General features: G+C 46.5%; 1 protein-coding gene across 1 annotated transcript in view; it reads left to right on the top strand.

Moving 5' to 3' along the window:
• The window catches only part of PRICKLE2 (prickle planar cell polarity protein 2), a 378,224-nt gene that overhangs the window by 186,547 nt on the left and 171,055 nt on the right, over positions 1-20,622 (top strand). The gene's annotated exons all lie outside the window — the stretch shown is intronic.

Below are 20,622 nucleotides of genomic sequence, written 5' to 3'. Positions count from 1 at the left end.
CAAATTTACTACAAGATAAGCCTGAAGATTAAAAAATTTCCCTCGTAGCCTTTTTCTGAGTAAAAGCTTTATTGGTCACAGAGTAGCCCCAAGACAAATATTTAATTAAAATATACAGAGCTGGGTTTATTTAACTTCATTTGAGATACATTGCTGTAACTGGACTTGGGGAGATGTTATTAACAAGATCCTATCTTCCTTCTAAGAAAGGACTATTATTGAGGTAAAATAACCCCCATTGTTGTAATAATTCTGACTTAAATGTTCAAATGCATGCAAAACTAAGGTAAAGGGAGGGGTGCCAGTGTTAGAGTGTGAGGCTAAGAGAAGGGTTTTTTGAATGAAAGCGTTCTTGTTTCTAGCAATGAGAACATTACCCATACCAAGTGATTTCACTCGTAGAGTGTAAGTTGTCTGGTTCTGCCAAACACTGTCTGTGATCTCTTGGTGCAACATGGCAGGTTGTTGCTGGAATTATTGGTGCGAATGTGTTCTACTGACACTTACTTTTCCCCCAATGACAATGAAAAAGAAACATGAATTGCTTCAGCATATATTAATTGAGTTTGCCTTGAAAGATGTCCAGGACACTGTCCTCTTTCTCTCCCCCTCTGTGTATGTACAATCCCTGTTTGCATTACAGTGAATGTACATACAATCCATGTATCGGGCACGCTTGTTTTTTCTTTATATGTTATGTGTAATTCTCATGCAATGCATGTACTGCTGAAAGTGTGATTGATACTCCACATTTATCCAGGAACAGGTCCCCAGTTTCATTTGTAAAGTGAACACATGTTGGTTGGTTCTTTCTTACAAACGGAAGTATGTGACGTGTGAACAGGGCTGCTGAAGTACCCTTGTCAGACGATGCCCCATAATAAAGCAGCCATTGCCTCCCTTCTTATTAGGTATGCCAGGTCTCCTGCCCTCTGGCTTTGGGATACTGCTGCTGCTTGGTGATGGGAGGAAAATGAGGGGGAAAGAGGCATCACTGTTATGTCACTTCAGGTCATGTACCTGGAAGTAATGTCATGGTGTTGTGGTGGCATTCTAGGAATTTCCTGAATCTCTGTGGTCATGCACTGTGACATCACAAGGGTCCATCCCTAAAAGCATTGGATATGTTCTGGCAGATGGCTGTCAACTATACTTCTTATTATTTTGTGCCATGTACAGATTTTCCTGTCTACATGGTCTAAACCACTGCCTGTGCATGCCACAACCTCAGGGTCAGTGGCCTCACTTATAGAATCATAGAGTTGGAAGGGACCACCAGGGTCATCAAGTCCAACCCCCTGCACAATGCAGGAAATTCACAACTACCTCCCCCCCACACACACACCTAGTGACCAGAAGATGGCCAAGATGCCCTCCCTCTCATCATCTGCCTAAGGTCACAGAATCAGCATTGCTGACAGATGGCCATCTAACCTCTTCTTAAAAACCTCAGGAAATTCACAACCACCTCCCGAGGAAGCCTGTTCCACTGAGGAACCGCTCTTCTAACTGTTAGAAAATTCTTCCTAATGTCTAGACAGAAACTCTTTTGATTTAATTTCAACCTGTTGGTTCTGGTCCAACCTTCTTGAGAAACAGAAAACAACTCGGCACCATCCTCAATATGACAGCCCCTCAAGTACTTGAACATGGTTATCATATCCCCTCTCAGTCTACTCCTCTTCAGGCTAAACATACCCAGCTCCTTCAACCTTTCCTCATAGGACTTGGTCTCCAGACCCCTCACCATCTTTGTTGCCCTTCTTTGGACACGTTCCAGCTTGTCTACATCTTTCATAAATTGTGGTGCCCAAAGGTTTAGGGTTGCCAATGTGGGGTTGGGAAATTCCTGGAGATTTGGGGATGGGGGTTGCTGACCATCGAATGCCTGTGATGTGCATGGCACATTCCTCCAGTTAGTGCAGTCATTCCAGTTATTCTGGTAACTGCCTACAGGATTGAATTGCCAGCCCCTTGGAAGTAGGGTTGCTTGGTCCCTCTTCACCACTGGCGGGAGGTTTTTTGGGCAGAGCCTGAGGAGGTGGGGTCTGGGGAGGGACTTCAATGCCATAGAGTCCAATTGCCAAAGCATCCATTTTCTCCAAGTAAACTGATCTCTATCGGCTGGAGATCAGTTGTTGGCAACCCTACTTGGAAGGGCCATACAGGCTTTTCTTCTTTCACTTTCTGGGCCTTTAACCATGGGTTGAACCTCTGTCTACAGGCTCCCTCTATACAGCCTAGGACTTATTTGCCCGTTGATTGTACAATGTAATGAGCAAGCGCTGGCATTTGGAAACTGTTTGTGTGCTGAATGATAATATTTGGCTTTCATGGAACGAGTACAAGAATTGGGAGGCCTTTAGTAAAATATTCAATGTAGGATTTAAAAAAAAAAATTGGCAAAAAGGAGCCATTTCAGGAGAGGACTAAAAATGGTATGCTTGGTTTGAACAAATCGGCATGCATCCTAAGCTACTTATTTGATGTGGGTTGCTCCATTCACTGGCCTTACAAATTAAAATGTTCTACTCCCACTATCCCATGGTGTACAACCCCAGCAGATTAGGATTTTACTCAACAGTTGTACTTTCAGTATACTTTCCCAACATTGGCCTGTATTAATACAGTATGTATTTTACAACAGTGTGAGCTCCTTTGACGTGGGTGGTTCTAGTCGTAGGTGCTCAGTGACCCTTTCAAGGTCTTAATTTGCAAGACGGCAGATGGCCAAGTTTGAAAGTATTAGTCACTTTGCTAATTGAGCAACTTTCTTAATCAAAAGATGAAGAAACAGGGCTACAAGAAACGATTTCGTGTCGTTACAGGCTCAGCCTTAGAATTCCGGTGGCTGCCAAAAGTCCTCGTTTATGACCATGGCAAGAAGTTGGTAAAAGCAACTCTGCAGTCGCAAAACAAGGGGTTCCTGACATGCCGGGCTCTGCCACCCCTCAGTTCCCCCTCACATGGACAATGTTTTACACGATTGCAACTCGGTATATACCGTTACATTAATCTAGTGACATACACATTCAGGAAGGTAAAGCTGCTTATGTGAGAAGGTTCTCTGATGCTTAGGGTTGTCAGCTCTGGGTTAGGAAATATCTGGAGTTTGGGGGGTTGGAGCCAGGAGAGGGCAGGGTTTGGGGAGGGGAGGGACCTTAGCATGGTATAATTCCATAGAGTCCACCCTTCAAAGTACTTTTTTCAGGGGAACTGATCTTATTTGTCTGAGATCAACTGTAATAGCGGGAGATCTCCAGGTGCCGCCTAGAATCACAGAATCATAGAGTTGGAAGGGACCACCAGGGTCATCTAGTACAACCCCTGCACAATGCTGGAAATTCACAACTACCTCCCCCCCACCCCCCAGTGCCCCCTACTCCATGCCCAAAAGATGACAACAAAACCCCTCCAGGATCCCTGGCCAATCTGGCCTGGAGGAAAATTCCTTCCTGACCCCAAAGTGGCGATCGGCATTACCCTGGGCATGTAAGAAAGGGCCACAAGAGCCAAACACTGATGCAACCCTTCCTGCCCTCCCTCTCATGATCTTCCTAAGTTCACAGAATCAGCATTGCTGACAGATGGCCATCTAGCCTCTGCTTAAAAACAGCCTGGAGGTTGGCAACCATAGTGATTCTTGTCAGTCATGTGAGGATCTTTTCTGTGGTTGAGGTAGGATGGTGTCACTGCAGATTTCTTCCTTTGCTGTTGAATGAGAACTCTGAATGTATTCCTGACTAACGTCTGTATAAAATTTTCTGTGTCTCTTTCATTGTTTACACGCACAGGATGTGAATCCTTCTTTTTTCAGAGAAAATGCTGGGAAAGCATCCTAAATTTGCCTGAATCTTTATTTCTGATTTATTTAGAAAATGCATATGCTGCCTCTCCAGAGACCTGCTTGAGGTGCTCACAAAGGAAAAACAATACAATCAAAATTGTAAAAACAACACAACAGTTATCAGTAATAAAACAAGCCATGAGCATAAAAACCATCATAAAACAACACTCAGAGGTCTAAAACAATATTCATAAAACAGGCCTCAGGATAGATGCAGACCATAAAAATAACTTTTAAAAATGGAACCCCTCCATTAAAAAAACTGGATAAACAAAATGTTTTGCCATAGGCTTTTAACTGAGTGGGTGTCATGGGTCAGTCTGTGGTAGGGTTGCCATTCTCCAGGTACTAGCTGGAGATCTCCTGCTATTACAATTGATCTCCAGCTGATAGAGATCAGTTCACCTGGAGAAAATGGCTGCTTTGGCAATTGGACTCTATGGCATTGAAGTCCCTCCCCTCCTCAGGCTCCGCCCCAAAAACCTCCTGCCAGTGGCAAAGAGGGACCTGGCAACCCTAGCCTGAGACTACCTCAGATAAGGAAGATATGGAAGCAGAAAGCAGGCTGAGAACAGAAGAACAGCATAGGGGTGCCAGCTCTGGGTTGGGAAATACCTGGATATTTTGGGGGCGGAGCCTGAGGAGGGTGTGGTTTGGGGAGGGGAGGGACTTCAGTGCCATAGAGTCCAATTGCCAAAGTGGCCATTTTCTCCAGGTGAACTGAACTCTATCGGCTGGAGATCACTTGTAATAGCAGGAGATCTCCAGCTACTATCTGGAGGTTGGCAACCCTAGAGCAGCAGCACAAGCTGGAGAGCAGCCACAAGCTGAAAGGACCTCACAGTGTTCCCATCCTTCTGGCTCAGGGGAGTCAGCTGTGCCTGAGGTTCAGGCACAGCCAGTGCCACCACTGGTCACATCAAACGGGTCACCAAAGCTTCTAGAGTGGCACTACAAGACCGAAGGTGAAACAAGAGGTTAATGAGCCAGCGTGGAACACTAGCCATCAGTGATAACAAAGATGGATGGCTGCACCAGGCTTGCTTAATGAGCAACAGCCACCTTGCTGCCTGAACAAGATTTAAGCAGGAAGCAAAACAAGCTTTGTGTGGGAGCAACTAGTCGCAACTGCCTCGTGAACCATGTGCTTCGTGATCTCCTGAACTTCTGGAGGGCCGTTAACCTGACCTTGGAACTGAACCTGACCCTGAACTTGGATTGCCCCTCTGATGCTGACGCTTAGGAATTGGATTACAATAAAACGGTGCCTGACCTTGGACTGGCTTTCTGATTATGTTATCTGCCTCTGGCCCGCCGGCACTCTGGGAGTGTCCATCAATGTTTAGCAATGTTATGCAGTTCTACCATAGTCCCACTTCAGGAGTAAAAAGGCCTATTCAGCGCTTCCTATGAAATCACCTGCAGTTTCCTATAAGCAGCAATGTTACAGAGAAGCAATGTTTATTTAAATTTATATCCCACCAGCATGGCTTTCAAAAAAGTCTTCAAGTGGCCCGAAAAACATAAAAAGTAGGAACAATAGAAAGCTTTCATCAATAAAACATAACATTACCGAAAACAGATAGCAGCCACTTGATTATGGTAAAGGTCAATAGCAATATCAGCAGGCAACGCAAGTCCCATTAAAACTGCAAAGCCTTCTAGACAGCAATTAATTAACAAAAGCTGTAAGTTCTAGTGCCGAATGATTTAAACATATGTGTGATCTCCGTAACGTTTGACACATTCCACTTTATAGATAACTAGCAGCTAGCGACAGCAGAAGCAGAGAGTGATTTTGTGATTCAGATGATTTGAGCAGAGCCACATTTTACCAAGCGGATGAACATTCAAGGTAAACCCCATACATGTAATATGCCAAAGCTGTCCCATTTGATTTGATTTTTGATTTGTTGGATTTTTTTATTTTTAAGCTGCCCTTTTCTGGCCAAGCCAGGCCCAGAGCAGCTCACAACACTTTAAAACAATCTGAAAACAATACATAATTACATAAAGTTACAACAATAAAACCAGCGCCCTTACTGACACAGCAGCAGATACATCTATAGTATAACATAATAATACAGCAGCCCTAACAATTTGTGGGAAATAGCAGAGAATGGAGCAGGAGGCAGGAAAAGAGGTGATCTGCAGGTGTTTGGATTCTGGAACCCCCCTAGAATCAGTGCTGACTGGGAGGGGACACTTCTCTCGCTCTGATGCTTCCCTTTTCATAGCCATCATGTTGAGCCAGGGATGACATGAAATGTAAACACAAAACAAATGGATAAGGGCTTCCATATGAGAAAGTTGCAGTGCAATGTGCATCTGTGTTCCTAGGCAAGACATGGATAGGTTGCCAACTGCCAGGTACTAGATGGAGGTCTCCTGCTATTACAATGGATCTCCAGCCGATAGAGATCAGTTCACCTGGAGAAAATGGCCACTTTGGGAATTGGACTCTATGGCATTGAAGTCCCTCCCCTCCCCAAACCCCGCCCTCTTCAGGCCAAAAACCTCCCACCGATGGTAAAGAGGGACCTGGCATCCCTAGACATGGATGAGGTGGTCTTGCGGGGCAAGAAGGTGACTATTCACAGACTAAGTGTGGCTAGGGTTGCCAACCTCCAGGTGGTGGCTGGAGATCTCCTGCTGTTACAACTGATCTGCAGGCAACAAAGTTCAGTTCATCTGAGAGAAAATGTCCGCTTTGGCAATGGGACTCCATGGCATTGAAGTCCCTCACCTCTCCAAACCTCACCCTCCTCAGGCCCCAACCCCAAAATCTCCAGGTATTTCCCAGCCCAGATCTGGCAACTCTATGGCAGCCACTGGGCCACACCTAGGGTTTGGGGAGGGGAGGATCTTCAGTGGGATATAATGCCATGGAGTCCACCTTCCAAAGTGGCCATTTTCTCCAGGCGAACGGATCTCTGTTGCCTGCAGATCAGATGTAATAGCGGGAGATGTCCCGCCACCACCTGGAAAATGGCAACCCTAGGCTGGTGTTTGCTTGCCTGTCTTGCTGAGTTATCTGGATATTGGATTATTGCTTCCATAGGTTTGCTTTGTTTTATGCACAAGAGGCTTCCTAAGGTGTCCTGAAAGGTTGCCTAGGCTGATGGCTGGTTTTGAGGTAGCGGGATAAGAGTTGGGAAGGGTCCACAGAACGACCCTCTTCAACAGATGAGCTTTTTCTTAGTTTTACTTGTCTAGGTGCTTACCTTTGCGCACAGTTGACTTTTCAGAAGCTAAGGATGCTCTGCAGACCTCGAAGAGGCACTTCATGTTCAAAAGTTCCAAGAGCAGGAATGATCCCTGCCTTAATTTGGAATCAACAGCTAGCAGTACCAGCCACCCTCCTGTGCCAAGCTTGTAAAGATAAACCTGCAATGATAACAATCACACCTATATCCTGGGAAATTATAAATGGAAACCTGTAGCTACTAGTATTTGTTAAAATTGGATTGATTTGTAATAATATTTCTCTGTGGAATTAGGTATTATTTTTAATGCTTTACACATCAGCCCCAAGGCAATTCTCTGTCATCGGCAGCATGAAAAACTGTCTGAGCACAGTGATGCAGACAGTGCCTCAAACCCCTCTCATGAAAATCTATCTTTTGCTGGCATTGGTACAAGGGGTGAAACTTTGCTTGAGCAGGAATTGGTGGGGCCACGCACATGGGAGGAATCAAAAAGGCTTGGCTTGAACAGGGAGGGAGCAGCCACATGAGGACAGCCATGTAGTTTGTGCACATCATTCATTTAAACGCACTTAATCACAAACAGAACACAAGTGTGATGTAACTACACAAAAGGTTAATGCAGTTTTAGGATGCACTGAGAGAAGGGCCGTATCCAAATTGTGAGAATAGTTCCATTCTAGCCCACACATGTCAGACCATCTCTGGAATACTGTGTCCAGTTCTGGGCATTGCCCTTAGACAGATGGCCAGGGGTCTTGAAGGCCAGTCCTACAAGAAGAGGTTGAAGGAATGGAGTATTTTTTGCTTTAAGAAGAATGAGGGAGACATGATTTCACTCTTCAAATGCCTGAAGGGCTGTCACATGGAAGGAAGAAGAAGAAGAGCTGGTTTTTATCCCCTGCTTTTCCTCCAACTGTAAGGAGTCTCAAAGGGGCTTACAGTCACCTCCCCCCACCACACACACAATAGGCACCTTGTGAGTTAGGTGGGGATGAGAGAGTTCAGAAAGAACTGTGACTGGCCCAAGGTCACCCAGCAGGCTTCATGTGTAGGAGTGGGGAATCAAACCTGGTTTTCCAGATTAGAGTGTGCCACTCTTAACCACTGTACCACATTGGGAAAAGACTTGTTCTTTACTACTCTAGAAGGCAGGACAAGATCTAATGGATTAGAAGATGATCCAGAGTGTTCAACAAAACTCAGTAGCAGAATTAGAAATTGTACATGTTGAAAGCTGCCCCCCAATATCAAGTGAAATGTAATAGCCAAAGCTGCTGCTGAACATGAGAGAACCTGCATAAAGTTATCAAGGGCATTTCTGCAGGATGACCAGTTCATCACAATCCTGGTCCTTACTATACTACCAGTTTAAAGATGAAGTTTCAGTTCTGCATGGGATCCTGTTCAGGGATTCTAGAGCAGTAGTTTCTACAGTATGATGGAAAGACAGGTTATCAAGAATACACAAAGTTGTTTGAGAAAGGAAAGTAAAAATGTAAATGGAGGGTATGAAATATATATTGACCCCAGATTAAAACTGATATTGAGGACACAGATAAGTTTTGTAGCATCTGCCAGAAACGTACAAGTCAATCAAAACAACTCATGATCATAACAGAAGATAATTTGACTCCCTCTAACAAAGTAGGTATTGATTTGTTTATATATGCAGGATACAATTACTTGCTTGTTTTAGATTACTTGTCACACTTTCCAGAAATATCCATGCTAGAGGATACAACATCTTTGCAAGGCATGGCATTCCTGACACTGTCAGGTCTGATAATGCACCACAATTCACTGAATGTGACTTTAAACAATTTACAGCCAAATATGGATTTAAGCATCAAGCCCTTAGTACCCACAGTCTAATGGACTTTAGCAAAATGGAATAAGAATAATAAAGCAAAAGCTCCTAAAAGCTGCATAATCTGAATCAGATTCTTATTTGGCCCTCCTGAATTATAGAGCAGCCACAATAAAACATTGATAATTTACTGCGCTTTTATGTGATGGAAAACTGAGAACAAGAATGCCCATGTTACTCAAAAGGGATATGTGTCATTAAAAGAATGTGCAGATATGGAGGAAAGACCATCAGGCGAAACAAAACAACATAGTATGATATCAGCTCCAAAGATCTTGCACCTCTACATACAAATGACCATGTAAGTATTTATTATGGCAAACAGTGGTTGCAGAGAGCAGTGGTATTCCAGAATGTAGCTCCTTGTTCATATGAAATAATCACATCACAAGGGCACAAACTCAGATGAAATGGAAGGCACTTGCATCAAATTCCATGACGAACAGTGGATAATTCTTCAACAATCTACACAGAGGCAGACACAACAGAAGAAGTAGATGATCAGTGTGTTGGAGATTACCCTACTAACTCTAGAATATGTCCTGCATTGAAAATCGTTATGAAAAATGTGTGCCCCACTATGCTCCACAAACTTTCTTTAGCCAATAAAAATGGATTTTAAATGAGTTTTGAACATTGTGTGTGCTCTGATCTGGAGAACCGGGTTTGATTCCCCACTCCTCCACATGAGCAGCAGAGGCTAATCTGCTGAACTGGATTTGTTTCCCCACTCCTCCACATGAAGCCAGCTGGGAGACCTTGGGCTAGTCACACTCTCTCAGGGGCATTTTTCACGGTAGATTTTGCTTCTGTTTTGCCACGGACTAAAAAAACACACGATTTAAATGTTTTTTTCATGGCCGCGATTTATCCCCGTCAATTATCTGTAGTTTTGGTTTTTCATGGGAACAAATTATGATGTATTTGACAATGGTTTGGTCTGTCCCTTTTGCAGGAGGCCTCCCCTTCCAACAGGCTCATTGTTTATGCCTGCCCCCAGCTCTGCCCCAACTCCGCCCAGCAGATTAGGTCGTGCAGTTCACCAGCCCCAGCGCAAAAAACAAGCACCAGTCCCTCTGGTCTCCTCCATTTTTCTTCCACCCTCGCTCTGTTCTGCTTTTGGAACAGTCAGATTCCAAATTGGGGGGGGGGGCAAGGCAGCGCTTTCCTCAAAGCTTCCCTCTATTTTCTATAGGTGTGGAACCCATTGCCCTTTAATGATAGACAGGATTGGGGGGGGAGGGAATCCATGTGCCCAGAGAAGTGTTTAGCTGAAAGTGGGAATGGCAGGGGGGGGGGGGAGAGGAAAGAAGGCCCCTGGATTGCGCGCCAGCCATGATCCAGCCACATTGCATCGTGAGAGACAGGAGGGCTCCTAGCTTGCGCGCCAGCCCCATCCAGCCAGTGTGCATGGCGGGGGTGGAGAGGAAAGAAGGCCCCTGGATTGCGTGCCAGCCATGATCCAGCCACATTGCATCGTGAGAGACAGGAGGGCTCCTAGCTTGCGCACCAGCCCCGATCCAGCCAGTGTGCATGGCGGTGGGGGGAGAGGAAAGAAGGCCCCTGGATTGCGCGCCGGCCATGATCCAGCCACATTGCATCGTGAGAGACAGGAGGGCTCCTAGCTTGCGCACCAGCCCCGATCCAGCCAGTGTGCATGGCGGGGGGGCGGGAGAGGAAAGAAGGCCCCTGGATTGTGCGCCGGCCATGATCCAGCCACATTGCATCATGAGAGACAGGAGGGCTCCTAGCTTGCGCACCAGCCCTGATCCAGCCAGTGTGCATGGCGGGGGGGGGGGGGGAGAGGAAAGAAGGCCCCTGGATTGCACACCGGCCATGATCCGGCCACATTGCATCGTGAGAGACAGGAGGGCTCCTAGCTTGCGCACCAGCCCCGATCCAGCCAGTGTGCATGGCAGGGGGGGAGAAGAAAGAAGGCCCCTGGATTGTGTGCCGGCCATGATCCAGCCACATTGCATCGTGAGAGACAGGAGGGCTCCTAGCTTGCGCACCAGCCCTGATCCAGCCAGTGTGCATGGCGGGGGGGGGGAGAGGAAAGAAGGCCCCTGGATTGCACACCGGCCATGATCCGGCCACATTGCATCGTGAGAGACAGGAGGGCTCCTAGCTTGCACGCCAGCCCCGATCCAGCCAGTGTGCATGGCGGGGGGGGGGGGGGAGAGAAAAGAAAGCCCCTGAATTGAGCGCCAGCTATGATGCGGCCACATTGCATCGTGAGAGACTGGAGGGCTCCTAGCTTGCGCGCCAGCCCCATCCAGCCAGTGTGCATGGCGGGGGGGGGGAGGAAAGAAGGCCCCTGGATTGCGCTCCAGCCCCGATCCAGCCAGTGTGCATGGCAGGGGGGGGGGGGAGAGGAAAGAAGGCCCCTGGATTGCGCGCCGGCCATGATCCGGCCACATTGCATTGTGAGAGACAGGAGGGCTCCTAGCTTGCGCGCCAGCCCCATCCAGCCAGTGTGCATGGTGCGGGGGGGAGAGGAAAGAAGGCCCCTGGATTGCACGCCGGCCACGATCCGGCCACATTGCATCGTGAGAGACAGGAGGGCTCCTAGCTTGCGTGCCAGCCCCGATCCAGCCAGTGTGCATGGGGGGGGGAGAGGAAAGAAGGCCCCTGGATTGCGTGCCGGCCATGATCCGGCCACATTGCATCGTGAGAGACAGGAGGGCTCTTAGCTTGCGCACCAGCCCCATCCAGCCAGTGTGTATGGTGGGGGGGAGAGGAAAGAAGGCCCCTGGATTGCGTGCCGGCCATGATCCGGCCACATTGCATCGTGAGAGACAGGAGGGCTCTTAGCTTGCGCACCAGCCCCATCCAGCCAGTGTGTATGGCGGGGGGGAGAGGAAAGAAGGCCCCTGGATTGCGCTCCAGCCCCGATCCAGCCAGTGTGCATGGCGGGGGGGGGGAGAGAAAAGAAGGCCCCTGGATTGCGCGCCGGCCATGATCCGGCCACAGTGCATCAAGAGGGAGGAGGGAGATAAGAGCAGGCTAGCCACCACTCTTCAGAAGTGTGATGGGAGGGAGTTTTGCCTTGGGTTTTCCGCTCTCAGGATGCACATTTTTCCCATCCGAATTTTCAAAAATCCCCCCTCCCCGCTGGGGTAGAGGGGCCAACAGCCCCTTCCCTTGAACCTTTCCCCCCCACACGGGTCCAGCTGCCCTAGACTGAGCTGCCACCAGCACCACCCCCAGCGCGCGAGGAGCACATGGCGGGCCCCGCCGGTCTCCCCCTGGGGCCGTCTGTCCGACGTCCCCCTGGGCTTGGAGGTGTGGGCCCAGCTCCAAGGCCCATCCCGGGCGAGGGGCGGGGAAGGCGTGCGGGAACGGAGGGAGAGAAGTGCCAGGATTCTAGGCAGGCAGGCAGGCAGCCAAAGGGGCGGTATTCTTGTCCGAGCGCGAAACTCCCCCAGCCAATCACCGTTCTTGGGGGAGGAGAAAGGAGACGTCCCGGGGAGCGAAGCAAACTTTTTGTCCATGGGCATCCGAGCAACAAAACACGCGTCCACAGGAAAGATCGTCTCAAAAGTGATTTGCATTGCCTCTCTTTTAATGCGGCTTATTTTGACTCAAATTTGACTCCAACGCAAATCAGCGTCGAAACAGCAGCAAATCTCCGTGAAGAATACCCCTCAGCCACACCTACTTCACACTCTCTCAGCCTTAAAGGGTGTCTGTTGTGGGGAGGGGAAGGGAAGGTGATTGTAAGCTAGTTTGATTCTTTCTTAAGTGGTAGAGAATTCAGCATATAAAAACCAACTCGTCGCCATATTCTTCTTCTATCAGAGGCTGAATTCCTCTTTTGTTTGATAAAATTTTGAAAGTAATGAGGGAATCAGACAATAAGAAGTACTTTCGGACTTTTTTCATGACTGGTAGACCTGCATGTTTTCCAGCTTTGAAAAGGAGCTTTGTCTTGTAAAGTGCCATCTGTAACTCACGCCTCAGTTCTTTTTTGTAAGTCTAAGCAATGTTTCACACCAATAGTCACAATTGAACATTAAATATCTGTGACACCAGCCACAGCCTCCTGTTGGAACCTTACCCAAAAGAGATCCTTAAATCAAAGGCAGCAATTACAGTGACAGGAGAAACGGATGCCTGTTTCCACAAGGTCAGGCACTAACCAGCATTGAAATGTCAGAGTTTTGATTCTAAGAAAGCTCAAAGGCAGGTATAAAAGTTTGAGCTTGAATGTTCATCTATTATCATCTGAGCTCTCTCTGCCCCTCCTGTGACTGTGATGAAAGGGAGGATTGGCTTCTCTCATGTACTGAAAACATTGAAGAATGTGGGCTGGCTTTGATGAACTAGAAGTGCAAAATGTTTTCTTTTTTAAAAAGAAAGAAATTATTCCAATACTTGATCCTTGTATGAAAACTATTCATGTCCTGCTCAAGCTCTTCCATTATTCACAAAGGCAACAAAATAGTCTGGCAGTGATAGGAGGGAAAACGGGTCAAAGAACCCTCCTCTTTTTAATCCTTACTTCCTCCTCTTGAATTTTATGAGAAGTTCCCTAGAGCTCAAGAGTTGTTCTTTCTCCCACAACGCTCTGGGTTTCCAATCACCTGTGGATGGGTTCCTGAGCTTTAGCAAAGAAGGCTTTGGGCTAGCCTGGTGGGGGTTGATCCTAGCACAGAACGCAGCCTCCCCCTCCCAAAAGGGAATGGGGGAATGGCACTAAAAGACCCCTTATACTGAATCCTGCATGAGAGGTATGTTCTGTCCTCTTGTCCCTCCTTGATAGTTGGTAGTTCAGTGTGTAATGCCTAGGATGCTCTATGTGTGTGTGTGTGATACGGAAAAACAGTTCCTCATCATGTAAATGGTCATGCCCATAGCACTTTTAAAGTTGAGATTTGGGCCAGAGAAAAGAATTATTGATGCTGATACATTAATGAAACAGATCTCCTCCTAGGATCTCAGCCGATCTCAAGCCGACAGAGTTCAGTTTACCTGGAGAAAATGGCTGGTTTGGCAGTTGGACTCTATGACATTGAAGTCCCTCCCTCCCCAAACCCCACCCTCCTCAGGCTCTGCCCCAGAAATCTCCAGGTATTTCCCAACCTGGAGCTGGCAACCCTAAGCATTAAGCCTCTATTGAAGAGGGCATTTTCTCCAGGTTTATTGGCAACCACAACTTCAGTTAGACAGGGGAGCTAGGCCTCAAGCCTGCAGAGAAATCATGTCCTGTTTCCCCATGAGCTGGGTGGGGTACAAATTAGTCATGACAAGGTTTCCACATATGTCCATTGGCTTTCTCCTTTAGTGGCTTCTCACATATTCTAGACTTGAACTCTTCTGTTAGTAACAACTTCCAGGGCTAAACTTGAGTGAAAATGAGTCTTGCCCAGTATTTAGGGTTGCCAGGTCCCTCTTTGCTATCGGAGGGAGGTTTTTGGGGGGGAGGGACTTCAGTGCCATAGAGTCCAATGGCCAAAGCGGCCACTTTCTCTGGGGGAACTGATCTCTATCAGCTGGAGATCAGTTGTAATAGCAGGAGATCTCCAGCTAGTACCTGGAGGTTAGCTAAGAAAGAACCAGCATGCAGCTCTATATGCAAAAATATATTCTCTCTCTCTCCAAAGTTCTCTCTTTGAATAGTTACCAAGAGAACTTTGGAGAGAGAAGATGCAGCCTAGTGCATGGCGCCTATGAATTCTATTAATGCAGGCTGAAGAAGTGATAATCTGTGAAAAACGTTTAGAAATTCCGGAAGACGTTTCCCATCTATTACTTCTATTCTTCCAGGAAACCAGGACTTGCTCCCCCTCTTGAAAAAGCGCCAAGATGCATTCTAGTCTAATTGGACATTATTTAAGACTTTTGTACTTTGCACCTCCTAGGAGAAGTCTCTTATGACTCAGTTTTGGAGAGCAACTTATTTTGTGTATATATTTAGAGTATAATTTGTGTTTATGCTTTCTGTTTGCACTTCACTATTGTCTTCACTATATTGTAATACACTGTTTGATATTTTTGCATATAGAGCTGCGTGCTGGTTCTTTCTTAGCTATATACTGTACGGCGCAGGTGATTTTTCGTGTTTGACAGTACCTGGAGGTTGGCAACCCTATTCCCCAATCCTTCACATGAGTGGTGGACTCTAATCTGGTGAACCGGGTATGTTTCCCCACATGAAACCTCCTGGATGTTGGGCTAATCACAGTTCTCTTTGAACATTCTCAGCCCCACCTACCTCACAAGGTGTCTGTTGTGGGGAGAGGAAGGAAAGGCGATTGTAAGCCAGTTTGAGACTCCTTAAAAAGGTAGGGCCTTACCGCACTCAGCCTTCTAGGGGATTTTTTAAAGTTGGACAACGTTATATAATAAATTGTTTCCGATGTGTTCCCTACCGCACTCTTCTACTCCAGCACGGCTGGCTGGGATGGGGGGGGCGGCGGGAGGGCTTCTCGCCTGACTCCCGGGGCCCTCCGCCGCCGCGCCGAGAAGCGCCTCAAAGAAGGGCGGCTGGCTGGACTGGGCTGGGCTGGGGGGGGTGAGGGCTTCTCGCCGGACTCGCGGGTCCTGCAGCTGCGCCGAGAAGCGCCCTGGGTCGTTACATGGGCACATGGGAAAAGTGGGAGTAGACCCCATTATTAGTGACGTCACTTTAATGGAGCAAACCAATACACCGCTTGTAAAGGGTTTTTGGATACCACGGCCAATAAACGGTTGGAAGACGTCTTCACAGCTGAAGGGGCCAAAGTAAGTGCGAACACCCTTTTTTGAAACACTTTCAAACTCTTAATAAATCGGTGGGAAAACACTGAAAGTGCGAAAAGATTTGTTTACAACATTTCCAAACTCTTAATACATCGCTGGAAATACAAAGTGCGGTAAGTCCCTGAGTAGAGAAAATCGGAGTATAAAAACCAACTCTTCTTCTTCTTCTTAATTTGCTGACTGCATTTACTGTTTCCCTTTTTTGATAGGCTGCTTTTATTGCTAGTGTTTATATAGGTTCCGGTTGATTTAGGGGAGGTGGTTTAGGTGTTCAGGGTATTTTATGTGTGATTTTTATTTTTTGTGAACTGCTTGAGGAGCCCTTGTCGGGCAATAAAGGCAGTGATGATAAACTAAACTAAACCAAAATGTGTGTGTGTGTGTGCGCGGGGGCGGGGGGGAGAAACAATGCCCGTTAATGCATGATATGCATGATTCAAGTTCTGTGGACCAGTACTGGCTTTGCAGCCAGAAAAAAGCCCTTCCGTATGCATTTGTGTACCATGAAAGGATCTCTATGACAGTCTGAAATATCAGTCCCCAAACCTCCCACAGTTGTATTTCAGGAACTACGCACCATTTTTGTTGTTTCATCACATTGTGGGTTTAAATCTCTTCCACTGGGGGTGGGGGTGGAAGTTAACATAAGAGTCTGTTGCTATAGATTTTCTGATGGATGTTTCTTCTTGACAATCTGCAACAGCAGCTGGGATTCCCCCCCCCCCTTCCTTGCTCCAGTGTGGCGATGTTCCTTTCTTTCCAGGCAGTTGCTGTATGTAGGTCACTGCTGAGATTTTCCCCCCTTTTGTTGTTTTATTATTTATTTTGTTTGAAATATCTCCTTCCTTGTGGTTCCTCTAACATAGTTCTCGCTGCCTGGGGAAAAAACATTTGGGCCAGCTGTGGTTTTGCTTGATGTAAAGAGAATCCACCGGGCAAGTGTCAAGTACTCAGAACACGAGCTGTTGCTCGAAAGTGTGGTTTGTGGGCCTTTCTCAAAACTGTGCAGTCATTCAGCCCCTTGTCGGAGCAGGCAGATTTTCAGGGGTCCCCTTTTCCGAGCGACTTTGTAATTGTGGATCAGGGAGCTTGGACACTGTTTGGCATTTTTTGTTGATGGTAAAAAGCATGATCTCTCCAGAGACAAATGGATCACAATACACATTCAGAGGTGGGGACCTGCCCTAAAGCAAGATGTAGTTGCAAAGTTATTGGCTGATACTGATCCAGATGTAACCGTCGCAGTGGCAAAAATTTTATCAGTGGTTTTTAATGATACCTCCTTTTAACTGTACTGTTTAGATATTATATTTTTGTAAGTTTGGTTATTTATGTATTATGGAATGTATTGCATTTGTTTTGCTCATGACCTGTTGGTCCACGAGCATAAAGAATGGAATAAAGGAAAAAACCCTTGCCGGTGGCTCACATGATGGCTACATCCTTCCTGGATGATGCTCTCTCTTGACTGGCTCCATCTGTCTCCATCAAAGATGTTCACTAAATAATTCAACAGGGCAACACGATCTGTCATCCATCTCCCTTTTTACTCTGGTGACCTGACGGCAGCGGCTGGCTTGTTGTTGCCGCTCTGTGATATTGTGTAACGACCATTTACAAGCTGAAGCGTAAACGCCATAATGGGAGCCCTGCGCCCCCAGCCCCAGCCATGTTAAGGCTGGCTGGTCTCAAAGTCTGACCTGGAGTTTCAGAGGTTTAACCTCCGTTATTTGTTAAAAGATTTCTCTCCTGCCCTTCCTAAAGCTTAGGGTTGCTTACAAGGAGAAAAGTAAAATAAAATCCTGCAGCGAACTGCAGAACAAGCCAATATGGAGGAAATCGTCCCGTTTAGCCAGTATAGCCTTTAATTTACAGCAGCGGTAACCTTGGCCCTTCTTAGGCAAATGAGTAAAATTTCAGGATGATGAAGCAGACTATTTCCTGCCAGCCCCAACCCAATGCTTCAACATAGAGTCAAACCTAATTGGCTTAAGGCTGCCCAGGATTTCAGGAAGAGAACTGCCCCAAGACACATGAACACATGAAGCTACCTTATACTGAATCAGACCCTTGCTCCATCAAAGTCAGTATTGTCTACTCAGACCGGCAGCGGCTCTCCAGGGTCTCAGGCAGAGGTCTTTCACATCACCTACTTGCCCGGTCCCTTTAACTGGAGATGCGGGGATTGAACCTGGGACCTTCTGCATGCCAAGCAGATGGTTCTACCACTGAGCTACCTCCCCGATTCTTTTTTAATTGGAGATGCCAAGGATTGATCCTGAGACCTAAGTGTCACTCACTTGCTCTGCCACACTGAGCTACAACCTCTCCCAGGTGCTTTATCATTCTTCTTCGCCATTATGAAGAATAAAAGGTGCATATTTTGCACTTCAACTTTTTCTACTGGTTCCACCACCTGATCCATCAGACACTACCCCTAATTATCACACATTGTCCAATTCTTCCCCTACTTGTTACCAGTTACTTGCTCCCATACACTTGCTCAGTTTGAATAAGAGGGAATAGAGTCAAGCCCTGTTTGCATGGCCCCATCCTGTCATCTGCACATCCCTGTGGTGGTTCTGGGTCCGGGCCTAATGGAACTTCAGTGTGTTTGGACTTCAGAAAGTGAATTTTATATTAATTATCTTTCTATAGCATGTTTAGGAGGCTCCACCCAGGGATGCCAACCTCCAGGTGGGAACTGGGTATCCCCTGGAATTACAGCTCATCTCCAGACTACAGAGATCAGTTCCCCTAGAGAAAATGGATGCTTTGGAGGGTGGGCTCTATGGCACTGAACACCATTGAGGTCCCTTTCCTCCCCAGGCTCCACCCCCAAATCTCTAGGAATTTCCCAACCTGGATCTGGCAATCCTACCCCCCATCCCTCTCTTATCTTGGGGTCTAAAGCTCATCCTGTCTGGTAGACAATCCTGCTTGATAGATGCTTTGTAGATACAACTAGATTTGTAGATACTACTTTGTTAAAGTGCCAACCTCCAGGTAGTAGCTGGAGATCTCCTGCTATTACAACTGATCTCCAGCCGATAGAGATCAGTTCACCTGGAGAAAATGGCCGCTTTGGCAACTGGACTCTATGGCATTGAAGTTCCTCCCCTCCCCAAACCCTGCCCTCCTCAGGCTCGACCCCAAAAATTTCTTGCCGGTGGCAAAAAGGGACCTAGCAACCCTATACTTTGCAGATACTACTTTGTAGATACTACCAGAGCTTCTGCGAGCCTGGCTTGGCCAGGAAAGGGCAGACTAAAATCAAAATAAATAGGTGTAAAAAATGACATTTTTGGTAATTTAGGATTGAAGGTGTGGAATCCATCCAAATAAGTTAACTTGGTTTTTTTCCCCATTATGGGGTTTTTTGTTTTGTTTTTTGATTAAAGATATGAAGTGAAATATATCTGTTTCTTATGGCATGCAAGGATTATTCTTTTTCTTTATGACTGTTGATACGAGTGAACTTTTTATCATCTCTTGACTGGAATTTGATGGAATTGCCAGGGATCAGATTAAATGCCTTCAGTGGTCAAATTTGCCTAAGAGTTAAAGTTGCAGGCTTCATATTCCCTGGCATAGGAGATGCTGATTTGTATTCCATGGCTGCTGTTTGCCTTAAAAAAAAAAAAGTATTCTTTCGTGTGTGGGGAGGGGGGGCAGAATAAATGCCTTTTAGAATTCTCCTTTTACTTTCCTGATTTCTTTCATAATCTAATAGTAGTTCGTAACAACAGGGCTACTCTCCTGAGTGTTAACAGCGTCCATGCTCGTTGTGAAAATCATTACAGTAACCTTTGTGAAACTTGTTCTCTTGTCTCCCCCTACACCTTCCCTCTTAATGAAACACCCTCTTAAAGTGTGTGGTGCAGGGTACGGCAAGCAGCTAGGAGGGACACAAGTTGCCCCCTGGAGTCAGTTGAACCTAAAGAAGCCAAATGAGGAATTGTTACACCTATGGAAGAGGGGATCCAGAAAGGTCTCCTGGATATTGTGCTGAAATGGTCGCTAGTTCAAAACTCACAGGTTAACTTTTGTCTTTTCTAGCTATACAACGGGAATAATAATGAGCTACTTCACATTGTATTTAATTATGGTTCTACATTTCTAGTTCTCTTTCCTCCTCTCTCAGTGCTGTTTCAGTATCATTTAAGCCACCAGGTGCTTCTGGGAAAGGTCATTTCTGAAGGCAGTTAAGGGGAGACATGATAAAGGTCTATAAAATTATGCATGGTATGGAAAGAGGGTGATCTGCTGAAGCTTGACGGTGAGAAATTCAAAACAGATAAAAGGAAGTATTTCTTCACACAACACATAATTAAATTGTGGAACTCCCTGCCCAAGGATGTGGTGATGGCTGCCAACTTGGAAGGCTCTAAGAGGGGAGTGGACATGTTCATGGAGGAGAGGGTTATTCGTGCCTACTAGTAAAAATGGACACTAGTCATGATGCATACCTATTCTGTCCAGGATCAGAGGAGCATGCCGAATATATTAGGTGCTGTGGAACACAGGCTGGATGGTGCTGCTGCAGTCGTTTTGTTTGTGGGCTTAGAGGCACCTGGTTGGCCACTGTGTGAACAGACTGAATAGCAAAATATGCTAGCAGGCACTGATAGGTAACACATGTCATCTTGTGATACCAGCGTTATCTTTTTTTTACTTAACAACTCGTTTTGTTGTCTGACTATATAAAGCTGTTTTATTGGATTATTACAAGAGGGCAGTATCTTTGCTTTCATGTTGCCACTGAGTACGTACTTACGGGTAGCTAGCAATCCTAGAATTCTTTTGTGCAGTTATTTCTCCTGTTAACAACATCAATATCCAGCGGACTCAGCTGGATGTGTTGTAGAAAAGTAAATAGGCCACAGAAGGCCTCTTGACAAGTAGCAGGGCTTTACTCTGAATGCTAAATTGATTCAGTCTGTAGGCACGCTAGC

The sequence above is a fragment of the Euleptes europaea genome, chromosome 1, assembly GCF_029931775.1.
Source record: "Euleptes europaea isolate rEulEur1 chromosome 1, rEulEur1.hap1, whole genome shotgun sequence".
NCBI classification, from domain to species: Eukaryota; Metazoa; Chordata; class Lepidosauria; order Squamata; family Sphaerodactylidae; genus Euleptes; species Euleptes europaea.
This window is presented reverse-complemented; position numbering and strand designations above follow the sequence as displayed.